Genomic DNA, 12,425 nt, shown 5'->3' with positions numbered 1-12,425 from the left:
TCAAATGCATATAATGTAAGGGTATAAAGTAAGAGTATCAATATAGAGGCAAAATATAATAACAAAATCAGATTTTTTTCCAAAAATTTTCACTTATAATATATATAAAAATTATAAAAACTTTCAAATAATATGTTATTATATTATTATAATTGTCTTGAGTTTTTACATCTTAAAAAACTCATAATCGCATTATTAATATTATCAAATACATCAATTCCTAATATATGTAACTCAATAATCATTCAATTAATAATCATTGCTAATACTATAAAAATTTATTTCAACAAATTTATCAATTTTATTGTCGGAAAGTATATTTAAAAAAAATTTAAGGTGCTCAAGAAAAAATTTTCTTTGAAATTATTTATTTTTAAATTTTGAATGTTCAATTTCATCCTACTTTAACTTATAAGACAATGCTTGAAACCAAAATCGAGTTATTGGAGAACTATTTATCCATGCTCGGCACAAAATATAAAAAGTGAAACAAAAAAAAAAAAAAGAAAAATTAAACCAAATGTGGTAAATTTGCAAATTTACTTCTGTTTTTCTTAAATTTACCTTTTACATGTCTCGTATATGCGTTTGAAATTTATACCATTAAAGGATATAATGGTAAATTAAATTTACTTTCTATTTTCTTTTATTTTTCTACTCTACCAGGCAAAGGAATATCTCTCCATTTACTTTTAATGTATTTTCAACCTTTCTTTATATATATTTGAAATTGTCAAATTTAAATTTTAATTATTGAAATTAAAAATTTAATATGCTACCAACTGTTCACATAATTATTAACTATATTTTATCTTTCGTTCTTACAATTTCTTCCAAAAGCACAAATTAAAGGAAAAGAAGCCATTTTCGTCCCTTACATTTATCTATATTTTCTAGCTTTTTGTCACACCTCTTTTAACTTTTCCTATCAAGTAATATAAATCCCAAAATGCTAAAAATGAAAACTATAGTGAAAGGAATGAAATGCAGTGCTAAAGTGAAATAAGTCTGAATGCTTAAAAAATGGAAACTACCGTTTAACTAAGGAAAGAAAAAGAGAAACAGACGAACGTATGCAACCACAGCTATGAGAGCCAAAGTATAAGCAAATAATAATAATAATAATAATAATGTTGAAAAAAAATACATCAGAAGATGAAATTTAGATTCTTTTAAAAGGGCTACTCTTCTTCAAGTTTATATACAATGATTAGAACTGAGAATATTGCTCGAAGGACTCCATTAAACAGTTTTACAGTGCAAAAAAACTAGGCAGGATGATCCATTATTAAGCGACAAGGATAAAAAATTAATGTCTTCACTGAAGGAAAACTTCCAATTAGCATGCCATACATGAGAACGAATGGAATTCAGGGGAGTTGATGCAGTCTAACAATTTCAGCAGCAAGGTACAAGTATGCTGCTAGCAAGTTTCCCAAAACCAAGAGACTTCACTCTCCACAACACTTAAATAAAATCAGGGAACGAAAGGTTGTGTGCAAATATGATGTCAACATAAAATCAACATATCTCTTCTGCAAATATGATGTCATGGATGTATTCTTTGTACTGCAAAGGGAGTTTATGATGAGCGAAGTTAGAACCTAATAGGCACAAACAAAAAAAAAAAAAAAAGGATTGCTACTTTTATAAATCATTGTAACTTTGAGGGGAAAAAAATATGGATGATGGATAGAAATAAATGCATCCATGTTATGCCTGTAACATAGAAATAAATAATTAATTATAACTATAATGCAATAGTACAAAAAGACAATTATAAAGACCATGGAAAAGAATTTTTTAAAAAAGGTTCAAACTTCTATATAGCAAATAATCACAGTCTTGCTACTATAGGCTAATAATCACAGTAATCACTAATATATGTGTTCAGTCTACTTTAATATCATTCCCCATGTGCTTCCCAAAAAATGGCTAAACAGAAATTTTGTTCAATTCAATAACATGAATGTATTAAACTACCTTTCTGAGTATAACTAATATAATACCATTATCTTCAATACCTATAGAAAGGGCTGATGGCTGCTAATCAATTAGCAATATGTTTACCAGAATCAATGATTATTCTCACAATCTAGCTCTGCTCCTAATTGCTTGCCAAACAGAAGATGTGACTCCTTGCATCCCTCCGAAAATCAGTAGTGATACTTTGCAAAATTTTGTTTAGTATCTTGATAAGGTAAGACACTGTCGTCCATTATCTCATGTTATTTACCAGTCTTTGGGCAATTCAAAGATGTGGCTGTCTCCTACCATCCTTTCGAAATTCAGTAGAGGTGCATCGCCAATTTTATATTGGCATCTTGACAAGGTCACTTTGATATAATTGTTGCTGGGTTGATCATTATCTTGTGTTATTTACCTGTCTTTATGCACATTAAAGGTGGAACGCTGGATATGCTTAACCTATTTAGATACCTTATGATGTTCTATATTTTAGACTAATGCTTTTATAGCAAGTTAACTCGATAACCCAGCAAATCCCACAGGTAGAACACAACAATCTCCACCTATCAATATTAGTATCTGTCCTAATAGATATAGTTTTAAGAAATTGATTCCTATTAGGGATAATACCCAATATGAACCTTATAAAAAATGGAAATAAGTCATCAATCGTTTATTGCATGGAATTAAAGTTATGAACTTTTATTTTATTGCAATAATACCCATTAAATCTAAAAATTGGAGACTATAGTCCAATTGCCAGAATTATTAAAATAGCATTCCCTAAAATATTTGTAATCTAGCTCATCCAAATAAATCCAAGTAATCTAGTTCAAACATGGATTATTCTGCAACATCAAGGTTCGAATTACAATGAAATGAAAGTTCATAATCTTAATTGTGTGCAACAAAAACATTGAAGGTTTACTTACACTTTCTAATAAAATTCGAGGGCTTATTCGGAATTACCCGTTTATTATTATAATGCACAAATCAAATATTCATGAACAAATCAAGGTAATTTAAAAAAACAAAAGAAAAAAACTGAAGGTAACAAAAGCTATACATAAACACATACATACATGCACATATATATATATGTGTGTGTGTGTGTGTGTGTGGGCGCACATATATGTGTATATATATGTGTGCAAACATATATTTGTGTGTGTGTGTGTATACACAAAAAGAAATGGAGCAAACTTTATCCATAATGTACCCTCTTCTTTTATTCTATTTGGTTGATCAACTAAGAGTTGCTCGAGTGCACCTAGATCACTTGAACTGCACCATCAAGAGTAGACATTATGATTATAAAGCCTCAGATTGTAGAATGTACTAAAAGCAATTCCTTTCATCATAAGTTAAATATGTGGGAAAACACTTATTTACAGCTAGTTGTAATCTTGTAATCTGTATATTTATATTTGTATCTCTAGAATTAAGTATTTGTATCCCTAGAATTAAGGAAGATTTAGTTTCCCAGTTTAACCCCTAGTTAGTTGTATATAAACCTAAGATTCTTGTATAATTAAAAGGAAACAGTTTTTCAATATACATTCAATTTCCACATGGTATCAGAGCTTTAGGCTTTTCTTGGGAAGAAAAATTTTCAGCCTTCATTGCTGACTTTTTTAGGCCTTCATTGCCGACTTTTTTAGGCCTTCATTGTCGAATCCTGTTTAGGCCTTCATTGCCGAACCTTTTCAAAGAAAGATATCACTATCACCCAATTTGAGGAAATGTTAACTGAAAAAATTACTGGAGTACTACAGATGTCTCAGAAACAAGGAGAGCTCAACAGGGAAGAGATTGAAAAGCTGAGAAACTTATTGAAAATCCTTGAAAAGCCTACTATGGTATATTCTTTGGGTAAAGTTTCTAGTTCAGGTAAAGCTTCCGGTTCTCATGGATTAAATGTCTCGGCTAAGCCTATTACGAGTTCTTGGGTCATTGACTCAGGAGCCACAGACCACATGACACATTCCCCACAAAAGTTTAATACATATAACCTGTGTCCTAGTAATAAGAAAATTGTTGTTGCTGATGGTTCACTTACCACAGCAGCAGGATTAAGAGATGTTCAAGTTAATCCCTCGTTTGTTCTAAAAAATGTTCTTCATGTTCCTGGATTGTCTACTAATCTTATATCTATACAAAAACTTACCAGAGATATGAATTGCAAAGTAACTTTTTATCCCTCTTATTGTGAATTTCAGGACCAGAATTCAGGGAAGATGATTGGACTTGCTAAGAAGAAGGATGGACTATACTATCTTAAGACATCAAATAACACAAGTAGTATCAAAAATAGTTTACCTTTGTCATTTCTTTCTAAAAAATGTTCCAATAAAGACAAAATCTGGCTTTATCATTTTCGTCTTGGACATCCTTCTTTTGGAACCTTGAGAAACATGTTTCCTTCTTTGTTCAAAGAATTAAATGTTGAAGATTTTCATTGTGATATTTGCGAATTTGCAAAACATAGACGTGTGTCTTTTCCAATCAGTAACAAAAGAAGTTATACTCCCTTTTACTTGATTCATAGTGACATTTGGGGTCCCTCTATAATTCCTAATATTTCTGGTGCGAGATGGTTTGTTTCATTCATAGAGGATTGTACTAGGGTCTCTTGGGTTTTTTTACTTAAATCCAAATCAAATGTGAATAGTGTGTTTTTAAGCTTCCAAAACATGATCCAAAATCAATTTGGAGTAAGAATCAAGAGATTTAGGTCTGATAATGCAAGAGACCACTTCAACCAGAGTCTATCCACCTATTTCCAAAAAGAGGGGATTATCCATGAGTCATCTTGTGTTAATACTCCACAGTAGAATGGAGTGGCAGAGAGAAAAAACAACCATTTATTAGCCACAACCCGAGCCTTTCTTTTTCAAGCAAATGTACCTAAATCTTATTGGGGGGAAGCTATTCTCACTGCCACACACATTATAAATAGGTTACCTTCAAGAGTTTTGGGATTTAAAACTCCTATGGAACTACTCTCACAATTTTATCCCAACCTCAATACCACAAACAATCTCACACCTAGGATATTTGGTTGTACATCATTTGTTCATGTTCACAGTCAAAACAGGAAAAATTTGGATCCAAGAGCGATTAAGTGTATTTTTGTGGGGCATTCTTCAACTCAAAAAGGATATAAGTGCTATCATCCGCCTACCAAAAAATTTTATGTGTCTGCAGATGTCACTTTTGAAGAAAATAAACTATTTTTTACTCAACATTATCTTCAGGGGGAGACTTCATTCATGGAAGATAAGGATAAAGACTTCTTTTTGCTTGATTTGCCCCCTTCTTCAACATTTACACCCATTAATTCTTATGAGTCGAAACCTGTTTCTGCTGAGCCCCAGTCAAACATTGAATTTGAGTCTGAACCCATTCCAAATACGGAAGATGTGACAAAGGATAATATTGTTTTTGATTCTATGAAGGAATTATAGGTGTACTCAAGAAGGAAAGTTCCAGATCCTGAACCAGTGCCAGTCCAAGAACCTGATCCTAACTCTAGAAATGAGGTAACTACAGTTTTTGACTCTGCTTCTCAAAATGAGCATGAATCTCCTAAAACTATAACTAGTGATTATGATTTGCCTATTGCCATTAGGAAAGGAACCAGAGAATGTACCAAGCATCCACTATACCCAATATCTAATTTTGTGTCATTTGAAAAATTCTCACCATCCCACAAAAATTTTCTTGTGAGCCTAAACACTATTTCTATTCCAACTACATTATCCGAGGCATTATCCAGTGAGAAATGAAGGCAAGCCATGAAAATAGAAATGGAGGCCTTAGAGAAAAATCAAACATGGGAACTGGTAGAGTTGCCTAAAGGAAAAAATTCAGTGGGGTGTAAATGGGTTTTCACTGTAAAATACAAGACAGATGGTACTGTTGAAAGGTATAAAGCCAGGTTAGTGGCTAAGGGTTACACTCAGACTTATGGAGTGGATTATCAGGAAACCTTTGCTCCAGTTGCCAAGATGAATACAGTTAGGATTTTGTTATCATTGGCTGCAAATTACAATTGGCAGCTTCAACAATTTGATGTAAAGAATGCTTTTTTACATGGTGATTTGGAAGAAGAACTATATATGAAGGTTCCATCAGGATTTGGAGGTCATCTAGAAGCAAACAAAGTATGCAGGCTAAAAAAGGCTTTATATGGCCTTAAACAGTCTCCTAGAGCTTGGTTCGGGAGATTTGCCAAAGTGATGCTAGCAATGGGATATAAACAGAGTCAAGGAGATCACACATTGTTTATCAAGCACTCTGATTCAGGGAGAGTCACAGTTCTATTAGTGTATGTTGATGATATAATTGTAACTGGAGATGATGAAAAAGAGAGAGAATCTCTAAAACAGTGTTTGGCTAGAGAATTTGAGATAAAAGAGCTTGGGAGATTGAAGTACTTCCTAGGAATTGAAGTAGCTCACTCACGGCATGGTATTTTTATCTCACAACAGAAATATGTGATGGATCTTCTGAAGGAAACTGGGAAGCTTGCATGTAAACCTGCAAATACCCCTATAGATCCTAATCATAAAATTGGAGAAGCTAATGAAGATGCTGCTGTAAATAGAGAGATGTACCAAAGATTAGTTGGAAGACTCATTTATCTCTCACATACTAGACCTGATATAGCATATGCTGTGAGTGTGGTAAGTCAATTTATGCATAGTCCTAAAGAAGTGCACCTACAGGCTGTCTACCGTATATTGCACTATTTGAAAGCCAATCCTGGGAGAGGTATCTTATTGAGATTCGGGGTTAGTTCTAGAAGCATATACAGATGCTGATTATGCAGGTTCAGTAACTGATAGAAGATCTACCTCAGGCTACTGCACTTTCTTAGGTGGTAATCTTGTGACTTGGAGGAGTAAAAAACAGAATGTGGTGGCAAGATCAAATGCTGAAACAGAGTTCAGAGCAATGGCTCAAGGAATTTGTGAACTACTATGGTTAAAGATTATCCTAGAAGACTTGAAGATCAAGTGGGATGGACCAATGAAACTCTACTGTGATAACAAGTCTGCAATAAGCATTGCACACAATCCTGTGCAACATGACAGAACAAAACACATTGAAGTAGACCGGCATTTCATAAAGGAGAAACTAGATAGTGGGTTGATTTGTACACCTTATGTATCAACCAAGGGTCAACTTGCAGATATGTTGACTAAAGGTCTCAGCAGTGCAACATTTCAAGAAATTATTTCCAAGCTGGGAATGGAAAACACCTATTCACCAGCTTGAGGGGGAGTGTGGGAAAACACTTATTTACAGCTGGTTGTAATCTTGTAATCTGTATATTTATATTTGTATCTCTAGAATTAAGTATTTATATCCCTAGAATTAAGAAAGATTTAGTTTCCTAGTTTAACCCTTAGTTAGTTGTATATAAACCTAAGATTCTTGTACAATTGAAAAGAAGCAGTTTTTCAATATATATTCAATTTCCACAAAATAAACTTATTTTAGGAAACCAAGAGACAAGTGAAAAAAATTTATATGTTCCTGTAGGAAAAGACAAGCAGAAAATATTACGTATCAAGAAGAATGCAAGCTAAAATAGACTTATTTAACAAACTAAAGTGTCCATAAATATAATAACAGAGATTACACTTATTTATCACAAAGCATGAACTAAAAATAAATTGAGAAGTCGGGGATTCAAAGGTCACAAGGTGGATTCATAGTTTTAAAATCCCCCTTCCCCAAGAAACATTTTTTAAAAAGAAGAAAGTAGCACATTTTCAAAATAAAACTTTAGATAGGATCACAGCCCCATAATAACTTTCATTGAGGCAATTTCAACAAATGATTTTGTGTTTCACATGACTCAATATCTAAAAGGGAGAAAGGAGACCAGCTGAATCTTATTGACTTATGTTTTAAGGCAAGTGCAGAAAGCACTGAAACCAATGATGATATGAGAACGTATCTGACAAACAGAAATTGAAAAACAAATCAGTCATTCAAAATCTAAACTAATTTGAATTAAACCAAAGTGTTAATCAAAGCTGTGCTTAAGACTTCATATAGTGGAATGTACAAACATAATAAATCCACCAAAACATGAATAGTCCCTAAAATCATAATTGTACCATTTCGCCTAAATAAAATAGAAAGCAGTAAATAAAAGCCATTCTGTAAAAACTTTTGAAAGATAGATTGTTCAATACTCAGCAAAGTGAATTTCATGTAGAAGCATAAGCCCATCTATGCAATTTGTAGGAAAGAGTTTTACACCAATTCTCTGCTGCAGTTGTTTCGTGCTCATCTGATTAGAACAACCTTTTGCAAGCTGTTTACCATCATGTTGGAGCTTCTCGAGGGAAAGAACAACCATGCGAAATTCTTCCCTGAAAATTGTTTTAGAATTAAAGTTAAAACATAAATACATAAAAACAATCTCTAGGTCTTGAAATTCTTCCCTCAACAAGGTTTTAGTCTTGTTTGTAATCAAGACTTCATTTGGTTAGTGTTATTTCTCTCTGTTTTTTAATTCCCCAATTGCAAAATCATACTGTTTCTGCGTTTCATTAAAAATGTGTAAATTATCAAAATGTAACAGAACCTTTCCCTATAAAAACAAAGTAATGGCCTCATGGGCATTATATATATTTACAAAAATTTTAGTTTTCAACTTTTAATTACTCAAAACTATAGTTTATTTCCATATCTAATCGCATTATTTTGATTCCAAAAAGCAAAGAGCAAATATTACAGTCAAAGAAAAACTCAAAATTAATTAGACATAAACACTTACTCTTACATGGTATTTCATAGAAATTACAATGGTTTGCAAAGAATCCATCTGCTTTTGCAACACTGCATCTTCAATGCCTCCAACAGAATTTAAACTTGCATAATATTTTGGATTTGAATAACCTTATCACAAAAAAATTAAAAAAAAACCTTTTAAAAATTTTATTTAAGAAATAAAAAAAAAAAGGAAGAGAAGTTGAGATAGGAAAATTTTAAGTTAGACCTCTAATCTGGCAATAATGGAAGAAGCATTTCTAAACTGAGAAATTAAGCGAGATTGAAGCTCATCCCATATACTTATTTCATCTTTTGCTTTTCTGAATTTCTGCTGATATTTCTTTATAATTGCCTCCGTCAATAATCAATAATAAATAATGATGGAAGTCGGGAGTGGCGGCACTTGGGCGTTAAGGAAGGTTGCGGCACTCAGCCAAAGCGGCGGAGAAGGTTGCGAGGAGTGGCTGGATTTTCGAGGGAGAGGTTTTAAGAAAGACCGGAAGAGCTCCAACTGCAATATGGACAAAGAAAAAGGAAAAATATGAAATTTAAAAAGGAAAAATCAGACCATAGATCTAGCCAAACAGGTTTGTCTAAGATAAGGTGGTAATATATTCATTTTAAATTTGGATTATATGATATTATGATATCTTATGATATATCATGATAAATTATAAAAATAATATAATTTTTTATAAAATTAAAAAATAAAAAAAAATAGATTAACAAATAAACATTAAAAAAGGTATATATAATTTTATTTAATTTATTAATTTAATAAATAAAAATGATATATTTTTTAATTTTAAAATTCCAATTTATTTTATAAAATCAAACTAATTAATTACGTTTAATAGTATATTTTTATGCTTTTCTTATTATTACATTTACAATTATTAAAATTTTTTTTTTTTGGGAATAAGTTATTACAAACACATTTTACGTCTAATTAATTACATATTTTTACGTTAATAATTTTTTATTTAAAATCTTTTAATTTAAAAATATCAATTCTTTTACATTATCAAATTAATTATTTATTTTACTTTAATTTTTTTGTTCTGCATATTCTTATTTTTCGTTTTGTTTAGAATTGTCATAATTTTTTCTTAAGGTATTAAGATAGCAATAGCCCATTTTACATAAAATTATATAAATTTTATGATTATTCTTACTTTTTAGGTTAACACTTTTTTTTTTGTTTGGAATTATTTTTTATTTATAATAATAAATTTTACATTATCAATTTAATTATTTACATCATAATAATATATCTTTACACTTGTTTTTATATTTCATTATGTTTAAAATTATTATGACTTTTTTAAGGTGTAAAACACTTTTAATATACTTTTATGCCAAATGATAAAAATTTTACGATTATTCTAATTTTTTTTCATAAACACTTATTTTTTGATTGAATTATTTTTTTATTTATAATAATAATTCTTTTATGTTTCCAACTTAATTATTTACGTGAGAATTTTTTTTTTATGTTTGTTCTTACATTTTATACATTTAAAATCATCACAACTCTTTCTTATGGTATTATAATAGTTCTAACTTATTTTACATCAAATGATACTAATTTTATGACTATTTTCAATTTTTAACTTTAACATTCTTTTTGTGTTCAGAATTATTTTTATTTATAATAATAATCTTTTTACATTGTCAACTTAATTATTGACACTGCAATAATATTTTTTTATGATTGTTCTTACTTTTTATTATATTTAAAATTATCACAACTTTTTTTTAGGGTGTTACAACATTTCTAATCATTTTAAATAAAATATACTAATTTTATAATTATTCTCATCTTTTACATAAACATTTATTTTTTGTTTAGAATTATTTTGTATTTATAATAATAATTCTTTTACATTACCAAGTTATTTATTTACATTACAATAATATTTTTTACACTTTTTCGTACATTTTATTATATTTAAAATTATCACAATTCTTTCTTAAGATATTACAACCCTTTTAACCCATTTTATGCTAAACAATATCAATTTTATGGTTATTTTCACATTTTTACATTACAATACTTTTAACATAGTTACGTTAAATTATACCAATTTTACGATTATTCTTATATTTTTACATTAGTACTTATTTTTTGGTTCAAAATATTTTTTATTTATAATAATTTTTTATATTATCAATTAATTATTTACATTACAATAAATTTTTTTATATTTATTCTTACCTTTTACTATATTTAGAATTATTATAGCTTTTTTTTAAGTATTACTACACTTTAAACATATTTTATGTCAAATTATACTAATTTTATAATTATTTTCATATTTTTACTTTAATAATTATTTTTTGGTTTAGAATTATTTTTTATTTATAATGCTAATTTTTTTACATTACAAATTTATTACATTTAAATAGTATCTATTTACGTTTATTGTTACTTTTCATTACGCTTAAAATTATTACAATTTTTTGTTAATGTGTAATGATACTTCTAACTATTTTACATCAAATAATACTAATTTTATGATTATTCTCACTGTTTTATATTAACAATTTTTTTTTGTTTAAAACTATTTTTTACTAGTAATAATAATTTTTTTACATTACCAACTTAATTAGTTATATTATAATAATTTTTTTTTACACTTGTTGTTGCCTTTCATTATATTAAGAATTATCATAATTTTTTCTTAAAGGTGTTGTGACATTTCTAACCATTTTATGCCAAATAATACTAATTTTACAATTACTTTCACCTTTTTTATATTAATACTTATTTTTTGGTTTAGAATTATTATTTATTTCTAATAATTATTCTTTTATGTGCCAAAAATAATATTTATGTTACAATAATATTTTTTTTATGTTTGTTTCTACTTTCTATTACATTTATAATTATTAATACTTTTTGTTAGATTGTTACGACACTTCTAATCTAATTTATGCTAAGTGACACCAACTTTACAATTATTCTTATCTTTTTATGTTACGACACTTCTAATATACTTTACGCCAAATTATTTTAATTTTACAATTATTCTCACATTTTTATGTTAACACGTATTTTTTTTGTTTAGAATTACTTTTGACTTATAATAATTTTTTTCATATTGTCAATTGAATTATTTACGTTACAATAAAATCTTTTACACTTGTTCTTATTTTTTATTATATTTAAAATTATCACAATTTTTTCTTAAAGTGTTACGATACTTCTAACATATTTTATGTCAAATAATACCAGTTTTACTATTATTCTCACTTTTTTATGTTAACACTTATTTTTTGGTTTAAAATTATATTTTATTTATAATACTAATTTTTTTTACGTTACTAAGTTATTATGTTTCAATAATATCTTTTTACATTTATTAGTATTTTTTATTACGTTTATAATTATTATAATTTTTTTCTAAGGTGTAATGATACTTCTAACAATTTTACGTTAAATAATACTAATTCTATGATTATTCTCACAATTTTATGATTATTCTCACTATTTTATGTTAACTCTTTTTTTTTATTTAAAATTATTTTTTACTTGTAATAATAAATTTTTTTTATGTTGCCAACTTAATTATTTATGTTGCAATAATAAATTTTTATAATTGTTGTTACTTTTCATTATGTTTAAAATTATTGAAACTCTTTGTTAGGGTATTACGATA

The 12,425-nt window shown here is 28.5% G+C and overlaps 1 long non-coding RNA gene across 3 annotated transcripts; it reads right to left on the bottom strand.

Moving 5' to 3' along the window:
* Positions 1-1,133: 1,133 nt before the first annotated feature.
* Positions 1,134-9,337, bottom strand: LOC111316773 (uncharacterized). Of its 3 annotated transcripts, none has more exons than XR_016345155.1 (4): positions 8,990-9,337; positions 8,768-8,889; positions 8,181-8,360; positions 1,134-1,569 (listed from the first exon to the last, which is right to left on the bottom strand). It is a non-coding gene; the product is annotated as an uncharacterized LOC111316773 (long non-coding RNA). The 3 variants fall into 3 exon arrangements; XR_016345154.1 differs by having other exon boundaries at positions 8,246-8,360; XR_016345153.1 differs by lacking the exon at positions 1,134-1,569 and having other exon boundaries at positions 7,966-8,360.
* Between the last annotated feature and the right edge of the window lie 3,088 nt (positions 9,338-12,425).

This window comes from Durio zibethinus, chromosome 9 (genome assembly GCF_047325235.1).
Source record: "Durio zibethinus cultivar Kanyao isolate XHJ-2024 chromosome 9, ASM4732523v1, whole genome shotgun sequence".
Taxonomy (NCBI): domain Eukaryota; kingdom Viridiplantae; phylum Streptophyta; class Magnoliopsida; order Malvales; family Malvaceae; genus Durio; species Durio zibethinus.
The sequence above is the reverse complement of the archived record's forward strand: the minus strand, read 5'-3'. Positions and strand labels throughout refer to the sequence as shown.